This window comes from Callorhinus ursinus, unplaced genomic scaffold, assembly GCF_003265705.2.
Source record: "Callorhinus ursinus isolate GAN/ISIS: 27379988/994484 unplaced genomic scaffold, GSC_fseal_2.0 scaffold2, whole genome shotgun sequence".
Classification (NCBI taxonomy): domain Eukaryota; kingdom Metazoa; phylum Chordata; class Mammalia; order Carnivora; family Otariidae; genus Callorhinus; species Callorhinus ursinus.
Window position 1 is genome coordinate 12788659 of NW_027397064.1, and position 19871 is coordinate 12808529.

At 40.1% G+C, this 19871-nt stretch overlaps 1 long non-coding RNA gene across 1 annotated transcript; it reads right to left on the minus strand.

Annotated features, from left to right (window-relative positions):
* Positions 1–3994: 3994 nt before the first annotated feature.
* Positions 3995–19413, minus strand: LOC112835308 (uncharacterized). The gene is made up of 3 exons (XR_003211173.2): positions 19285–19413; positions 8231–8331; positions 3995–4137 (listed from the first exon to the last, which is right to left on the minus strand). It is a non-coding gene; the product is annotated as an uncharacterized lncRNA (long non-coding RNA).
* Positions 19414–19871: the final 458 nt, after the last annotated feature.

Genomic DNA, 19871 nt, shown 5'->3' on the forward strand with positions numbered 1-19871 from the left:
CTCCTCCCAAGTAGATGTGAAGCCTAAATGCCCGCACTGAATCTGGGCTGGTCTTTGGACCTGCTCTGACCAATAGAGCGGGGCAGAAGTAATGCTGAGCCAGTCCTGAGCCTAAGCCTCAAATGGCTTTGCTTATTTTCACTTGTTCTCTTACTCGCTGGTAAGCAAGCCCTGTCTAGTCTGCTGCATTATTAGAGACATGTGGCCTCTGTCACCCCATCACTCAACTGACAGCCAGTCAGCCATCAGACATCTGAGACCATGCAAATCTACCTGAGAGCTGACTGCAGACACACAGTGAGCCTGGCCAAGATCAGCCAAGCCAAGCAGACTGGCAGACACACAGTCAGCCCACAGATTTGAAGGCAATCATAGATGGCCATTATAAGCCACTGAGTTCTGGGGTAGCTCACCAATGCACTTTTTAAATGATCCTTATAATCATGCAAGCTTAGGAAATGTTAGTCTAGAAGATACTTGAACTTTCTTGGAATAAAGAAATGTCTGCATTCCACCTTCTATAAATCTCTTAGTATTTGGTTCTTCTGCCCTGTTAATTGAACACAAATTAAAATGTAATTAGAAAAAAACGTATACTGACTTTTAATAGCTTAAAGAAGTCCACTGAAAGCTGTAAAAATAAAATAACCAAGAATTATGACTGCTGGGGGGTGGGGTTAGGGTTAGGTTATGGAAATAACCACTAGTACTCAGGTATATGATCATCACAAATCGACACGTATTTCAGTTTCCCCAACCCAGAAATGAAGGGCAGACTTGACATATAAAGCAAATAATGGTTCTTAATTGTGTTCATACTGCAGTAACAGGCTATGTATTGTAATGATTTTCAGGTGCATAATTTGGGGACCTGGAAATGGATACTGAATTCTTTGTTTTTTAGCAATGGACACATTCTACACTCCTAATCCCTTGCCTAATGACAACGCTGTATTTTAGTATTAATGATTAATGCCTATTGCTGATACATGCAGATTAATGGCTTGATGACTGGACAGGAAATGCTGTGCAGGTCCACAGGCAAGTTGCCTTAGCTAGTTATTAATCACCAAAAAGTGAACTGCACAGAATCACACCAGCAAGTGAGAGAGAATAAAAGCTTAGTTGTATTGATCATTTTGAATTTGCCTTTAGGTCAGCTAGAATGCATAAGGCAAGACATTATAGGATAGTTCTGTCTAGTAAAAATACCAGGAGTCAAGGTGCTTGAGCGATTTCACATTTCCTCCTTCTTCGGAGGCTGATGAATTACAACATGATCCTAATGATCTGACAACAACAAGGAAAACAAACTACTTTTTCAATTAGCACATTGATTAAAGATTTCACAAGTACTTTTATTCTCCTTTTACCAGCTAATTGGTTTTCTTACTGAAATTAAAAAAAAAAAGGCAGCCTAGCATGATCTTGCCTTTTATGATATTTTGCTAAGACCTGTGACATTTTGAAATAAGAAGAAGAAAAGAGCACCATACAGGTGATCCAAAAAGTAACCCCTTTTTGAAAAAATACACTTGATGATTTAAAAATTCTATGATTTTTTTGTTCAGCATAAAATAGGTTTAGAAGAGAAAGAGTCTATACTTTTTGAGAAATCTCCTTATGAGCCAGGTTATAAGAGGAAATAACCATCTCACACATGGGAGAAGACTGACGGAGTAAAATAAACCCCAGCTGTGTGTAGTTTTGGGGCTTCATAAAGCCCTTTTGCAGGCATGTGATAATTTCCTTTGATCCCACCTAAATACAAGCCCTGTTTTATTAAACCCATTGTACAGATGAAGAAATTGAAGTTCAGTGATACCAACTTGCTGAATCCACAGGTTGCACACCCTAGAATCAATAATCAAGTACACTTAAAACAAATAGTTAACTTCTGGTTCAAAGTGATGTATTAGACATACATCTATCTCCTCTCCTGCCTGAGCCTCCGCTAATTTATTGCAAGGGCAATAATAAATAATAATAATAATAATAACTTTTAAAAGTATAAACTCACAACAAAGAAGAGAAAGGGGGGGACTTAAGGGGATTTAAAGTGTCAATACATTTCTAAAAAATGGAAAGCAGATGTAGGCATTGTGGACGATCCAAGTGGTCAAGAATAGGCAGAGATGGGTGAGCATCTGAGAAGGAAGACTGCCCTGATTCCAAGAACCACAGGATGTAATGTATGGTGATTAACATAACATAATAAAATAAAATAATAAAAAAAAGAACCACAGGAAAGCTTGAACTTGGGAATTCTAGGTACAATAGAGGGTAAATGTGGACAACTGAAGTCTATAGCCTAATAGGTCAAGCCAACCTTCAGCCCAGGAGTCAATGCCCCAGTAGACAGGCATTTACCCTTCCAGGAATGAGAGTTCTTTTCTTAAAAATTGAATGGAAAATTCTAGAGAACTAAGGTCCTTGTGGGAGATATTACCTTAAAGAGATGATCTGTCCATTCTAAGATTAGGTTTTAAAAGCAACACCACTGGAATACTGCTCTTTCACCTAAATTAGACAATGAACAAGCTTCGCCCCTCTCCATAGAGCTGTTTTCCTTAGAAACCTTTCTGGCATATTTGACTTTTTAACTACGCATATTTATTTTTTTTTTCATTTTTAAAAACTGTTTTCATATATTTGGAAATAAAAAACTAAAGTAAATTTCTTAGTAAATTCTCTATCATCTTAGAGCTCATTTCCCATTCATGTTTATTATTTCACATTAATTATGAATTATAACATTTATCATATCTTCAGGCTTAAAAATTTCCACATACTTTAAAGTAACTTTTTAAGGATGTAAGTTGATTACCCGATTATTCTTTACAGCATTAAGTATTATTACAAAGAAAAAGTGGGGAAAAAAGATAATATGGGAATGATTAAGTAAATCACTTACATAAAAGGAAATACGACGAAGTTAGTCACATTCTTAAAGTGTCACATTATTTTCATGAAGTTATGTTTATGTTTGTCATGTTATTGAATGAAAATGTAAGTTACAAAATATGGTATAAGGTGTTATTATAGTTTTTATTTAAAAGTTATACTTAAATGTGTATGTACACATTGAAAAAAGTCTAAAAAGATAGTCAACAAAATAGTAACAGTGCTTAGTCCTGGATGATGAGATTAAACAGAGTTTTTATTTTCTTTCTTTTTAAAATACGTTTTCTAAATTTTCTACGTAAACATGTTATATTTAAATAATTTTGTAGGTTTTTCTTTTTTTCCACTTAACATAAGTTAAAGGTTTTTTATTACAGTCTGCTGTTAGTAAAAATGTTTTGTCTGATACACTTAGACTCTTGTTTTTTGGAGACTGTGTACACAATATTAAATTACTACAGCATAATTTATGTAAACATTTGCCTATTGGATATTTTTGGGAATCATAAATGATGCTAAAAGAAAAATCATTCTTCAAAAATCTTTATCTCATTTCTGAGTTTTCTAAGAATATTTTCCCAGAAGTAGGAATGTGAATTTTATTAAGGCTCATGGGATATGTCACCATATTTTATACTTATAAATCTTTCTCCAACTCTACTTTTTTCATAATCTTATGTTTTAGATTCAACTCTCATATTTTTGTCATAGCTACAAGATAAGATTTTTAAAACTTTAATTTTGCCTCTAGATGTTTTGTCAGTATTCCCAACAATGTTGTTGAAAATCATTCCTTTATATTAGACACAATATCTATATATGCACATACTCAGTTGATTGCAGAACTACTTGCTTTTTTCTGGTGATTTTTTTTTTTACATCACTTTGTGGTGCAAAAGTTGACACTGCTTTGATTATCAAAGTTTTAAAGTGAGTTTTAATATCTTACATAATAAGCCTTTTTAAATTCTTCTTTTCCAAAACATTCTAAGCAATTCTTACTATATGAATTTCCTCTTGCTTTGCAATAGATTAAATCACCACAAACTTAGTGGTTGAAAACAACACCGATTTATCATCTCACCATTTTTGTAGGTCAGAATTTCCAAGGCTGAAGGGGTTTTAAGGTGTCAGTAGGGCTGTGATTCTCATCTGAGGTCTGGCATTCTCTTCTAAGTTCAGTAGCTCCTACAAGATTCAGTTCTGTGTGGTCATGTGAAGACAGCCAGTGATCTGACAAGAAAGATACTCAAAGCATCACCCTTTGATACTCCTAATCAATGACTTATAGGAAGCAAGGATCTGGGTGACTTTACATTACGCTGATTGGACCTAGCAAACTAAGAGTAGCAACTGCTCTATATTTACTGTTAAGACACTTGCGTGTCAAAGAGTGGGACACACAAATCCAACTAAAATTTGGGAAACTTCTAGTACAGTGAAATTTCCAGGGGTCCAGTGATGAGCAACATGTCCAAATATCCCTTCTGAAGTAAAGAACAAGTTGTTGCTTCTGGCCCCTCCTACAACCAAAAAAGAAGCGCAATATTTAGTGGGCCTCTCTGGACTTCAGAGGCGACCTATTACTCGCTTGAGTGTGTTACTCAGGCCCATTTACTGAGTGCCCTGAAAAGCTGCCAGTTTTGGGTGGAGCCCAGAACAAGAGAAGCCTCTTCAACAGGTATAGGCTCCTGTGCAGGCTGCACTGTTACTTGAGCCATAGCGTCCAGGAGGTCCAATGGGTCTTAAAGCATCAATGGCAGAGAGGGATGCTGCCGTTGTCTTAGGCAGGCCCCTATATGTGAATCATAGGTGAGGCCCTTTGACTTTTGGAACAAAGCCCTGCCATCCTCTGCAGGTAACTGCCCCCCTTTTGAGAAACAGCTTGTGCCCTGCTGCAGGGCCATCACAGAGACTGAACACTTAACCATGGGCCACCAAGTTACCATGTGATCTGATCTACCCACCATGAACTGGGTGTTGTGGGACCCACTAAGCCATAAAGTTGGGTGTGCCTAGCAACACTCCATCATCAAATGGAAGTGGTATATTCATGACAGGGTCTGAGTAGACCCTGCAGGCACAAATAAGTTGCACAGAGAAGTGGCTAAAATTCTGATGATCCTCTCCTGCTACACTGACATTTTGTCCCATCCTGCACTTCATGGGAAGTTCCTTATGATAAGCTGACAGAAGGAGAGAAGATTCAGATGTCTGACAGATTATTCTGCACCATATGTGGGTACCACCTAAAAGTTAGACAGCTGCAGCAGTCTGGAACATCCATGAAAGGCAGCGGTGAAGGGAAATCCTTCCAGAACTTTGAGCAACACACCTGGTTGTTCACTTCGCTTGGAAGGAGGAATGACCAGATGTGTGATTTTATTTCAATTCGTGGGCTGCAGGCATTGGTTTGGCTGGATGGTCAGGGACTTAGAAGGAACGTGATTGGAAAATTGGTGACAAGGAAATTTGGGGAACAAGTTTGTGGCAAAAAAACAAGAAGATATCCGTGTCCGATGTGAATGCTCACCAAAGGGTGACCTCAGCAGAGGAGGATTATAATCATCAAGTGACCCATTCTGTGGATATGAATCAGCCCCTTTCTCCAGCTACTTCTGTGACCACCTAAGGAGCTTGTGAGCAAAGTGGGGATGATGGTAAAGTTGGAGGTTATGCATGGGCTTAGGAACATGGCCTTCAACTCACTGAGGTCAAGTTGGATATGGCCACCACTGACGGCTCAACAGCTAGCAGTACAGAACAGCACCGTGTCCCTGGTATGGCACCATTCCCCAGGAGGATCAGCTAGCTGACTTGTAACGGATTGATTACATTGGACCACCTCCATCATGGAGGAAAGTTTTCTTTTTAATGGAGTAGATTTTTACTCTGGATACAGATTTGTCTTCCCTACGTGCAATGCTTCTGTCAGAACTACCATCTGTGGACTTACAGAATGCCTTTTCCACTGTTAATGGTATTCCACACAGCATTGCTTCTGGTCAAAGAACCCACTTTACAGCAAATGAAGTGAGGTAGTGGGCCCATGCTCATGGAATTCAATGGTCTAACCATGTTCCCCCCACCATCCTGAAACAGCTGATTTGGTGGAACAGTAATATGGCCTTCTGAGTATGCAGCACTAGCTAAGGCAAAGTTCTTTTGAGGGCTGTATATTCTCTGAAACAGTGTCCAATATATAGTGTTGCATCTTCCATTGCCAGGATTCCAGAGTCTCATAATCAGGGGTGGAAATGGGAATGGCACCACCCACTATTACCCCTAGTGACCCATTAACAAAATCTTTGCTTCCTGTTCCGGGGACCATAGGCTCTGCTGGCCTAGAGGTCTTAGTTCCAGAGGGGAGAATGTTTCAACAAGAATATACAACAATGATTCCATTGAACTGGAAGTTAAGACTGCCACCCGGCCACTTTGGCCTCCTCGTGTTTCTGAATCATCAGGCAAAGAAGGGAGTTCCTGTTGTCTGGGGAGATTGACTGCCTGCCTGAAACTGGACCACAACTCCACAATGGAGGAAAGAAGAATACGTCTGGAATACAGATCTCTTACGGTGTCCCTTAGTATTGCCATGCTCTACAATTAAGGTCAGTGGAAAACTACCACAACCCAATCTAGGCAGGACTATTAATGGCCCAGACCCTACAGAAATGACGGTTTGGCTCATCCCACCAAAGAACCACGCAACTAGCTGAGGCATATGCTGAAGGCAAAGGAAATACAAAATGGAGAGTGGAAGAAGGTAGCTATAAATACCAGCCTTGATGATATGACCAGTTACAGAGATGAAGACTGTAATTGTAATGAGTATTTTTTCCTTATTTTGTTATGAATATGTGTGTATCTTAATATATATCCATATACACACATATACATGTATATATGCATAGATGTGCAAATATAACAGGTATCTCTACATGTATATATGTATATCTATCCATACACATATATGCGTGTATATCACAGGTATCTCTATTTTCTTTCCTCTCCTATTCCCTTATCATGTAACATAATATTTATATTTATTATTTACATCATAATATTCAAATATTGTTAATTTTTCATAATAGTATTTAAATTACAGGATATCAAGAAGAGCAAGGGCTATACCTCTCCTACTAGTCAGTGTGTTTTTAGTTGTATGGAGGATAGTTGGATCATGTTAGGTGGAATTATGAATTTGTTATTGTTTTTATTTGGAGATTAAGTATGGTTCAAGGAGATGCATATCGGTGCCATATACATTGGACTGTGATGGTTGATTTTTATGTGTCAATTTGACTGGGTCACAGAGTACCCAAGTATTTGGTCAAACGTTACTCTGAGTGTGTCTGTGAGGTATCTGTGGATTCGTAGGCTGAGTAAACCAGATGGCACTCCTTCTGTGGGTCGGCCTCATCCAATCAGGTGAAGGCCTAAATAGAACAAAAAGGCTAAGAGGGAACTGCTCTTCCTTGACTGCCTTTGAGCTAGACATTTTGTTCATGCCTTGGGACTCAAACAGAAACAGCAGCTCTTTCTGGGTCTCCAACCTGCCAGCTTTCATAGTGCAACTATACCATTGGCTCTCCTGAATCTCCAGCTTGCTAACTGCAGATCTTGGGACTTGTGAACCTCCACAATGACATGAGTCAATTTCTTATAATGAATCATGTATACATTTTCTTTTTGTTTCTCTGAAGAACCCCGATTAATACATGCACTTACCATTATAATTTTCCAAATAAACTCTATAAGAGTTTGGTCAAGTTCCAAACAAAATCCCGTGGGACCAATTCTTTATTTGTAGATGATGTACACATCTCATGAGTACATAGTATACCTACAGAAAAGTACACAAGTCACGAGTGTACATCTGAATTTTTACAAAACTAGTACTTTCCTAATCAGTTTCCAAATCAAGAGCCCCTCATGCCCCTTCCAGGCTTTACTCCTCCACAGTAGCTACCATCCTGACTCCTAGCAGTATAAATAGCTTTGCCTGATTTTGAACGTTATGTAAATGGAGCCATACAGTATGTATTATGTGGTGTCTGACTTCTTTTATAAACCTATGTTTGCAAAATTTATTCATGTTGTAAAATGTATCTGCTCTTTCTCACTGCTGTATAGTATTCCATTTTAGGATTACACAACAATTTATTTATACATTCTGCTGGATTTCTTCCAGTTTTCAGCTAACTTGAATTGTGCTGCTACAGTAATTCTTGGACATGTGCTTTGGGGAACATATACTTACGGGGATTTTAACTGGAATTTTTGTTAACTCTATACATAACTGTGGCAATAGCTGAATACCTACCCTCATTGATCCAGGAACATGACAGATCTTCCATTTATGAAAAATTCATGTCTTTTTCAGTAAACCTGTTCCATATTCACCCAGTTCAATGTCCATTGTTCCTGGTCAAAGAGACAGAAACAAGGAAATTCTGACCTTTCTTTTACCTGCTTATGTTGCACCATCTTGCAAAACATTGTTCTGAGCCATTTTTCTCATATTCTGTTCTAAGAATAGACATTATGCCTTTTGTTTCCTTCACTTTTCACAGTGTTAATTGAGGCTAGTCATTAGCTTTTACAACACACTCCTTTGCTTTTCATTCTTGGTTATCACTGACTCATTCAATTTTTGTGTACATGACCTTTTCAAATGTATGCTCACTGGAGATCTCCTGGGAGGCTATTTAGATTGTTTTAGAGACTTCCTTTCCTGCATTATGCAGTCTTACCAATGCCCTTCCATCCTGAGTCATACTCTTGTTTAGAATCTTTTCTTCACATTTAAGAAATATCTGCCTCAGTAAAATCTTGGATACATGTCTTCCTACATCTGAAACTCCTCCCAAATAATGAAATGGTCATTAAGGCATGCCAGGAAGTGACCAGACGTCCTACTTTAGGCAAACAAAGCTCCCAGCTGATGGTGTAGTGCTGATACCTCCTGTCACTTTTCTATCTTCTGAGCTGAGCCAGTTTGATAAATGTTCATTAGAACAGTGTCTGTAAAATGGAATAGTCTACAAATGATTAGGTTCTGGCATAGACCATGGCTTGTGCGTTGGGACGCTGAGCCCCTTCCAACATTCCCCAGGGGACATCACCTCCCTGTTACCTGATCAGGACTACAACTCTGCGCTTTCCTCCTACCTCTGTGCTCCTTGACCTAGAGCATCAGGAACCCTGGAGGTCCTCTTCCAGGTTTTCTACGGGCCATGGGAAATACCAGTTTTGTCAGGTACCCCAGACCATAGTCCATATTCACTCTTTTGGCTCCGTCTGCTCTATTAAGCAACCCACCTTCAGGTAATTCCAGGTGAGAAGGAGTTAACTGCCTCTGTGTTTATCAATGACCCCAGACTCCCCCCAGAACACATTAAACTCTTATAGTTACTCCCTCACCACACTGCCCATTCTGCTGCTGGTCAATCATCCATCATCTATCCAGGGAGCAGATATCACCCTACTTTCAATTAAATCCCCCAGCTCTAGGAACAAATTTCTTGGAGACTCTGAGGTCACTTGGTTGGGCTGGATGGTGGTGGGAGTGGAGGAAGTAACCTCCCACCATTCCACAAGACCAGTAGTCCCTGACTCCCTATCTCTCTCTGCAGCCCTGTCCATTTCCAGAACCCCCTCCCCAATCTGTTGAGGGTAACAGGGCCATATCTGCAGTTATTTAATTAGACCCAAGGGAGGGACCTGAGCCTGATCTTTTATGGCAATTTTTAGAATTCAGGGGTATATGACAACTTACTTGTCCTCAGCTTTGAACCTAAGTCAGCTATTTAAAAATAATATAAAAGGTCTCAGTCAACAACAGGTTACAGAAGGAAACATGCAACATAATGATTTCCGGTAGTTATAAATGCTATGCAGAAAATGAAATAGGGCTACCTGATCAACAGCAACAGTGAACCACTTTAGCTATGAAGGTCAAGGACAGGTGGTACCCAAGCACCCACTGGAGTGATGGAAATTGCCAAGACCTTTGGAGATCAAAGGAAGCAACATGTGAAAAGACCCTGAAGTAGGAGTAAGCTTGAGAAACAGAGAGAAAGCCAATGCTTCTTACATGCATTTTGCCTGAGCACAGGCAAGACTACACCCCCATCCTCAATCTCCCAGCCAAATGACACCATTCATTTGCCAATGAGACTATACTGCAGAGCCTCTCTTCACAATCAAGAGAGTGGATAGGTGATCCTCAGTGAAGCCATTCTTAAAAAGAAGATAACAGGAGAGGAAGAATGAAGGGGAGTAAGTCAGAGGGGGAGACGAACCATGAGAGACGATGGACTCTGAAAAACAAACTGCGGGTTCTAGAGGGGAGGAGGGTAGGGGGATGGGTTAGCCTGGTGATGGGTATTAAAGAGGGCACATTCTGCATGGAGCACTGGGTGTTATGAACAAACAATGAATCATGGAACACTACATGAAAAACTAATGATGTAATATATAGTGATTAACATAACAATAAAATTTTTTTAAAAAAGAATCAAAATGTCAAATAAAAAAAAAAAAGAACAACCTAGAAGCAAGTTTGACATAATTCAACCCTGGGCTCTTAGATCTCACTAATGTAAAAATCATTCTTGTCCACTTTTATGTGATCTATATACTACTGGAAACACAATATGGGGTAATTATCCTCTTTTGATTTCTGGACATTCTTTAAAATGAAGGAACTAATTGAAGTCTTCATAAAGGTCCCTGGTACCTGGGAGGCAGCAGTCCACAACTTTAAGTAATATAATCAGGAAGGCTTTAAACAACTGGATGAACCAGACAAAGAAAAATGTTTCACGGTATGCATGTTATCAGCAACAAAGCAAAATAAGCTTGTGAACATTTCATTGCAATTTCTAGAAAGAGAAATGATAAAACTATTTCTAGGAATAAGGGATGGTAAAATAGAAATTAATTTCATGATTCCCATTCTGAGCTAGGATTATAAAATCCAAATGATATTTCCTTAAAAATGAAATTTTTATTAAAAAAATTTTTTTTAATTTTAAGAAAACCACTCAAACTTATCTCCCCAATGCAGAACAACCACCAGGATTGATTGCCCTAGACACCACCATTCTCCTGCTGTTCTGAGGGCCTGGAGCTCTGACCACACTGCTGTTCTTCTGTGTACTTTTACACTGGAGGCTAAAGCTAACAAAGGTGTGGAGGGCTGTGGGGTATGCTGAAAGTTTGAGGTCCTCCACACTCTTACTAAAATTCTGAAGCAATACCCACAGAATCAGTGTGTTCCTAATTCCCTGAACTCAGCCATTTTCTGCTTCTCATCTATGCTTTTTCTTCGTTCTCTGTAGGGGCTCAGAGTCAGTTAGTTCATGGTGGTGATGGGGAATGTACAGGCTAAGTTGTTTCCTTATTCTCTTCCCCTACTTGTAGACATCCACTGACAAAGACAAGGCAAAACAAAAGTTCTCCTCTTTCTTTCTTCAGTCAAAAAACAAGTCTTGGGGCGCCTGGGTGGCTCAGTCATTAAGCGTCTGCCTTCGACTCAGGTCATAAGCCCAGGGTCCTGGGATCAAGCCCCGCATCAGGCTCCCTGCTCAGCGGGAAGCCTGCTTCTCCTTCTCCCACTCCCCCTGCTTGTGTTCCTTCTCTCACTGTGTCTCTCTCTGTCAAATAAATAAAAATAAAAAAATCTTAAAAAAAAAATGAGTCTCTATGCATATCAGCTCATGTACTCAAATAAAACTTAAGCACAGTCCATGTGGACTTTTGTTTCATTGTCTGGCCCTCCTGCTCCACAAAAAGGGAAGTCTTTTATTTATTTTTTTTTTAAAGATTTATTTATTTATTTATTTGAGAGAGAGAATGAGATAGAGAGAGAGCATGAGAGGGGAGAGGATCAGAGGGAGAAGCAGACTCCCTGCTGAGCAGGGAGCCCGATGTGGGACTCGATCCCGGGACTCCAGGATCATGACCTGAGCCGAAGGCAGTCGCTTAACCAACTGAGCCACCCAGGCACCCAAAAAAAAGGGAAGTCTTTTAAAACACTAATAATTGTTAGGTTTTGGTACTGCCTACCACAATTCTTAGGTGGTTCCCTCCTCTAAGCCCAATATGTACTCTCTGCATAGTTCACATGACTGTGAATATGGTGGATTTTACTCCCATGATTAAGTGATGTTATATGGCATAGTTGACCTTCAGATGGAGATTATCCTGGTAGCGCTGACCTAATCAAATGAGCTCTTTAAAAGCAGAGAGTGTCTCCAGTGCATCACAGAAGAGAAAGTCAGAGATTGGGAGCTGGAGAAGGATGCCATGTACCCTTGCTAACTGGAAGATGGAGAAGACCATGTGGCAAAGAGTGTGGGTTGCCTGGAAGAACTGAGAACAGCTCCTGGATGAAAGCCAATAGGGAAATGGAGACCTCAATCCCACAACTTCCAGAAACTAAATTCTGCCAATAATCTGAATGAACTTGAAGTGGGTTCTTCTCTAGAGCCTACAAACAAGAATTCAGCTTGATTGATGTATTGATTTCAGCCATTTGAGACTCAGCAGAAAACCCAGCGTGTGCCTTCTGACTTACGACACTGAGAGTTAATAAATGGGTGTTGTCTTAAGCTATTCTTTGTGGAAATTTGTTATGCCTCAGTAGAAAACTAATTACTCTATGGTTAACTAAAGTCAAGATTCTAAAGTAGCAATGATATCCTCAGTTTAGAGTCCTATTCCCTGCTCCAGGAAGGACGAGACACTCCAGCGCTCTCCCAAGCCCTGGGAGGGTTTCAAGAATAGGTTCTGGGACAGCCAGCTTGATCTCAGACAGAGAACTATCAGAAATATATTATTTCAATTTTTATATTTTTCCCAAATCTGTCTTCTTCTATTCTCTGATATATCGGTAGGTCTCTTTCTCTCTTTCTCAGTCTTTTTTCTTTTTTTAAAGATTTTATTTATTTGACACAGAGAGACACAGCGAGAGAGGAAACACAAGCAGAGGGAGTGGGAGAGGGAGAAGCAGGCTTCCCGCGGAGCAGGAAGCCCGATGCGGGGCTCGATCCCAGGACCCCGGGATCATGACCTGAGCCGAAGGCAGACACTTAACGACTGAGCCACCCAGGCGCCCCTCTTTCTCAGTTTTATTAGCTATTTCCCTCCTTTATTAAATATTTTCTTAGACATGAGAATTTAGCCTTTATTTTTTCTACATGGGCTCAGCATAGGTGCACTGAATGAACAGATGATGGTATATGGGACAGAAGAGGAAAGAAAGGAAAAAGAAAAATAAATAGCACCTTTCATTGTCTCAGTGTGATAGACTGACTTATTTCCCTCCAGTATTCATACGTTGAAGCCCCAACTCCCAATAGGACTATCCTTGGAGTAAGGGAACAATTCATGTCGAATAAAGTCATAAGGATGGGGACTCAATCTGCTTAGTGTTTTTATAAGTGCCCCCTTTCCACCATGTGAAGAAGTATTTGTCCATAAGCCAGGAAGAGAGTTCCCACCAGGAACAGAATCAGCGAGTACCCTCATCTTGGACTTCCCAGCCTCCAGAACTATGGGAAAATGAATTTCTGTTGTTTAAGCCACTCAGTCTATGGTATTTGTTATGGCAGCCTGAGCTAATTAAGACCCCTACCAACATACTCTCCCCACTCACCTTGCCTGTTTTTTCTTCACAGCCCTTTATCACCACCTGAACGACTATACATTTATTTATTTGTGCATTGTCAGTCTCTCCCCACCAGACTGCCGGCTCCATGAGAAAAAATTTGGTCTGTTAAAATCCCTGCCCTCTCTCTAATACCTAAGCGAGAACAACACAAAGAGGCTACTCATAAATATTTGCTGAAAAACTCGAATGAGTGAGTAAGTTGGATTTTTTTTTTTTAGCATTAGCAAGGGTGAAACAATAGCACTGTTTCTTCACCAGCTAAAAGCACATTTCTCCCTATTACTAGCAAAGACAGCAGATGTTTTCAAAAAGTAGCAAGGATGAATCTGTAGAGACAACACCTTAGTTAAACCTTATGAGAATAGAGGAGAAGAGGAAATAAAGGTATGAGGATGGTAAGTGACTTTGGACAGTCCACAGTCTGATATGAATCTCTGATATGGTGGCCATACTTCATTTTCATACCTGTTCATATCTGTTTGTTGTACTTGAGTGCCTTGCACCCACAGGAGCCTGTCAGGGTAGCATAGGTTAGGTAGATCTATCCACTGAGAAAAGTGCTTTAGCTCATTGCAGACCCATGGTGTGTGTTTTAAATCTATGGCAACACTAAAGGTATGTCTCAGAGCATCTTCTAAGAGCCCTGGGGGTTTGTTTCCATAGCAGGCTTGCTGCTGGTGCCCACTGAGACTTTGCATTGTGAGTCTGAATATTGTGATGCCAGAGCATTAACCCTTTGTGGGCTGTCAACGCGAACTCTTTAACACCAAAGGATAAATCTGCAACAACCTCTGGGTTAAAAAAACTGGAAAGCAACTGTGACACTTGTCCCTCAGGCTTAGTATATCTCAAGCCTGTGACATTTCCTAAATGCAGACTACTCAATTTTCTGGCCAATGGCTGAATAAAGCGGCTGATGGTGCAGTCCAGTTTACCAACCAGGAAACTGATACTGATTGCATCGCTTAAGGATAAGCCATAGAAGGAATTAAAGAAGAATCAAGATGAAGAGTTGGAGAATTCAAACTAACGGTCTGGTTTTTGGTGCCGGTTTGGACAATTCCACAGGGAGAACATAAAAGCTACCACCTAAGAGGTCACTTTAAGGAATGTATTTTCTCTAGCTTCTGAACCAGAATATCCAGCTCAGTTTCCCTGTTATAGAATCATTTCTCTAAAGTAGCTCCATGAAGCCCTGAGAGAAACCTGAGAGCGACAGGAAGCAGATCCACAGACACACATTTGACAGGCGCTCCATATTGGTTTCCCTGGGCTGCCATAACAGATTACCATGAAGCTGGGGGCTGAAAACAGAAATTTATCCTCTCATAGTTCTGGAGGCCAGAAGGCTGAAATTAAGGCATGACAAAGACTGGCACCTTCTGGAGGCTGAGGGAGAATCTATTCTCTCCCTCTTTCCTAGCTTCTAGTGGCTCTGGCAATCCTTGGTATGCCTTGGCTTTTGGACAAATTACTTCAATATCTACCTCTGTCTTCACATGGCTTTCCTTCCGTGTCTGTGTCATATTTTCCATCTCTTATAGGACACTCATCATTAGGCTTAAGGGCCCACCCTAATGCTGCATGATCTCGTCTAGAGTTTCTTACCTTAATTACATCTGCAAAAACCCTTATTCCAGGGGCGCCTGGGTGGCTCAGTCGTTAAGCGTCTGCCTGCGGCTCAGGTCATGAGCCCGGGGTCCTGGGATGGAGCCCTGCATCGGGCTCCCTGCTCCGCGGGAAGCCTGCTTCTCCCTCTCCCACTCCCCCCGCTTGTGTTCCCTCTCTCTCTGTGTCTCTCTGTGTCAAATAAATAAATAAAACCTTTTAAAAAAAACCTTATTCCAATTAAGATCATATTCTAAGTTTCCAGGTTTGGAACTAGGTCGTATCTTTTTTTAGGAGGGGTGTGTTACTATTCGACCCACTGCACACTCTTAACCCAAGCCCTCAACAGGTTCCCAGCCTCATAGCTACAAATAGTTGCATTAACTGGTTTCAAAGCTCAGATAGGGTGGGTAACATTGAGCTCTTTGTAATCTTAATCAGTAACACTCTCTTCACCTCTCTAAAGCTCTCTCATTCTTTCCTCAAGTCTCGTCCCAATATGTACCTTCCCGAATGCAGTCCAATAATTTCTTAGATTGTAGCCTCTCTCCCACCCCAAAACCCACTTGCTCCTCAAATGTCTGCATGTCTGTAAATTTATATCTAGTTACACAGTATGTTGAAAAGCATATGGGCATTAGATCGTGACTCTGTCACTTTAGCTTTGTTATGGCACCTTGGATGAGGTACCCACTCCTTCTGAAGTTCAGTCCCCTCATCTATAAAACAGGAGTTGCCAGAAGAATGAATGACATTGTATATAAAGCACCCAGTTCAATTCCCTGCTCATACACAGAAAGGGCTTAGTCCGTGTTAGTGAGTATTACTGTTCTGCTAGGGAACACGTTTTGACTCTATGTTGAGTGCCTAGTCTGAGTACAACATAGTAACAGGCATTGTGGGAGGTTTTCTGAGGCCAAAGAAGAAACATCAGCACCTTTTGAAAACTCACAAATGCATTTTCCTGTGTTCCTGAAGTTCTTAGAAGACGTTTAATAATGTTCTTGAATCAGAACGCAACCTGTATGGATCATGGCTCTTTCTGTGTCTAGAAAGGCATGCACTTTCACAATTACTGGTGATGGGCATTTATCCTAATTTAAGACCTCTTCCAAAAAGAAATGATCTTTCAACAACCCTCTCTCTCCTGAAAACCTTCTTTCAGTAGCAGCTTTCTGGCAATTCCTACAAATGAAATAAGCCTATCTCCTTCTAATTTTCTAGGTGATTACTGATCTTCACCCATCCAGTCACTTTTTAGCAATCTTTTCTTGTTTTAAGTTATGGTGTTTTGATTTGTCCAGAAAATTCCACAGGTTTAATCTCACCACAGCAAACTTCCTCTTAGCACTTGTACTATCAAATGAAAAATCCCTACAGTAGGACCCCCTTTGAGTTTCCCTGGTACAATGTGACTCTCGGCCAAAATGATGCCCCAAAGCATTGCCAGCCTCCTCCAGTGTCTTCTGAATCATCGGAAGACTTGATAATGACCCATCTTAGTTTGGATGCTAAATATATTTCTCTCTGCCAATTTCATGGGAATGGACCTGCATATTGTTTTTAAGATAAAGCTAGATTATAATCATGAATTATAAATCATGATGTTGATAAGCCAATTACTTGTTCTCTAATCTTACTAACTAGCAAAATGCCACTATTTTCTAGGATCATTCTAGCTGTTATTACTGAAATCTTGCCTCTCCTTTGAAGGTCAAGACAGGGGTTACACACTGTCATGGCTTGTAATTAATTCAGCCCCCAAATAAATTTTGTTTGGAAGACATAGTATAGAAACTTTTCCTTTTGCTTTTAGGAGTCAAGTGCTTCCCAGTTCAATACAGTCTCTACCACTCTATATTACATTTTTACCCATTTATGCTCTTGCCTCAAGACATTTGACTTGGTGACCGCTAGAAAGATTTAGTAATTTCACTGGAAGATATTCAGTAAGATGTTGGCTAACAGGTCCACTCAGGGTTACTAATAACTCCTGGTCTGTAGGCACACCCATGCAGAGTTGGCTTGGTCATGCTGACTCATGGATTCATATTTCAAGCTTACTCAGACAGTTAATTGTCAGATTGTTTGATTCCAAGAACCACATGCTGAATTTCATTGAGTTATGGCACTTTGGTATTTCCCAAGTCATGCTGTAAAAGGACCAGAAACAATAGGCTTGAAAAGTTTTCCTCCATAGAAAATTTAATTTTTCAATTTAGCATTTTATATAAAATCTAAACTAGACCAATAAAGTCCAGAACAAAGTTAAAAATGTACCCAGGAGCCTGTGTTCATGCAGCGGAGAAAACACCAAACAGACATATCAGTCTTTCCTGCATGGAAAACTTGATCTACTCAAGTTGGTGGATGTTACACAGAACAAGGGTTTCTTGGTCAAATATATTGGGCAAACTCCCTGATAAATATAGCGAACTTATTTTTTTTCTTTTTTGCTGTAAAACATCTGGGTCATTAGTATGTTCCAAGAAGAGCTACAATATGTTATTTCCCAAGTTCATTTGTTTAGCAAATTCTTTTTGCACAGAACAACTGTTCACCTGTATTCCAATGCACATATTTTAAGAAAGGCTGATGTAGTTATCTGGTGATGGAGCAAAAACTATCAGACCTTTATGAGACCTTGGGCAAATGTCACAACTTCCATGAGTTGCTCTTTTTTTCATCTAGAAAGTGAATAGTTTAAGTTCTCTTCCAGCTTGAAAACTTTCTGATTTACCCCATAATTTTATAATATTATATTTGGTTGTTTTCACTAAATGACTAAAGAGGAAGGAGAAAAAAAAAACAACAAGAAGTACTACTCTATAAAACAGAGTTCCACGACTTCCCAGGCCTACTTGACTTTGCAGAAATACAATTAGGTTTCCAAAGCCAGATGGTTACTATTTTCCCAAAGACTCAATGCATTTTCCTTAAGTGGAATTTCAAGACTTTGAGTATTAAAATCACTAAAAATGTCTACTCTTGGCTGCTTCATTAATCCAAGATATTTTATGGTTCACCAGAACCCTGAGACAGTCTTACTTGAGCAAGGAAACTTAGAGATGATAATGCATTTTCATTTCCTAGCCTTGGTAGGAGTAGTTCTGAAGTTAGGCTCCCCCACCCCCACCCAGGGTTTCCAGTTTATCCATGGGTTGGGTTTTCTTTCTTCACGGTGGTGGATGAGGATGGAAATGGAGGTCATGGACCCATCTCCTCTCCTTCTGAGTCTTCACTTCCTGGGGCTTAAATCTAATGACTCATCTTCAGGATTGGCTTAAGTGGCCTGGCAACAACCCCACTATTTTCAACAGTGATTTGTCTTTTGATTGTTCAGGAAGATGTGGAAGCAGTTTGCACAAGTCACAAACGCAGACCACCAACCTCTCCAATTTATGACTCTTCTTTAGAAATCCAGGAAATAAAAAAAAAAATATTTCTGCTTGTTTCTCAACCTAAGAAAGAGATAGTTTTCTGGTTACAGATGAGAACAGAGGTTTGTTTGAAAATAATACCTCGAATTATGTAATAGGGTTGTAATAAAGTACATTCAAAAGGAAAATTAATTCCCTAAGCAACTCATTCTTAGCACTGTTTACTCTTAACACAGATGCAAACATACTCTTTGACTTTTTTCTGGATGATAATCTGTACTTAAAGAATTGAAAGTCTTCTCTTACAAATTTTGAGTGAGTCCAAGAAAACTACTTAGCTGTCCTACGTGAGAAATTGCCAATGTTTGGTGGTGAGTGGAAAGTTTACATGAATTTACATCTACTTTATATAGCAAGATTTAGTGGAAATGAAATACACACACACACACACATATATATATATATATACACACACATATATATACACACACTCTTTTGAAGTATATATATATTACTTTGTAAGTATGTATCTACTGGTTGTAAGAGATGTAAATCCAGCTCAAACTAGCACTTAAGCCTAAAAGGCAAAGCGTTGTCTGGAAAGTCTAAGAAATGCATCTTGCTTCAGGTATGGGGAGATGGGGGGCGGCGGGCAGGTTGTGATGCCTGAACTTTCTCCCTCCCTCTCTTCATCTCCATCTTTCCTCTCACCTCTGAAGAGTGTTAATGTCAGTCTCTTTCTCTACTTGGAAGCAAGGTGTCTGCTCATCATCCTAAACCCATTTTGTCCTTAAAGCTTCTGATCCTAGAAGGAGAAAATCTCCACCAGCTTTCACATACCAAAACTGGCAAAAGAGTTCTAACGCCCCTTGCTTGAGTCATGTGCTCATGGCTGAACCAATCACCATGGCCAGGGTAATGGTCTACTCTGATTGGCCAATCTTAGGTCATGAGCCCACCCTAGCTAGAGTCAAGGCAAACAGGGCCAACAACTTAGCAATATGATGGGAGGGACAGTCTCTGGAAGGAAGAGAGGTTAGCAGGCACACACAGAGATGACTAGTACAAAAGACACTAACTTCCTGACTAGCATAGGTGCTGAAGAGCTGAAGATAAGCTTAGAGCTCAGCTAGCCTCCTCTTTCCTACACAAGATATTGCTGGGGACTCCTGATGCTTGTGGTAACCCATACCACATTTGCAAACTCTCTTCTCCCCAGGTAGTATTACTCCTCTCTGAGATGTTTACTGAAAGGAGATTTGAAACCTGGCACTCAGAAATGTAGTAAGAACAAAAAG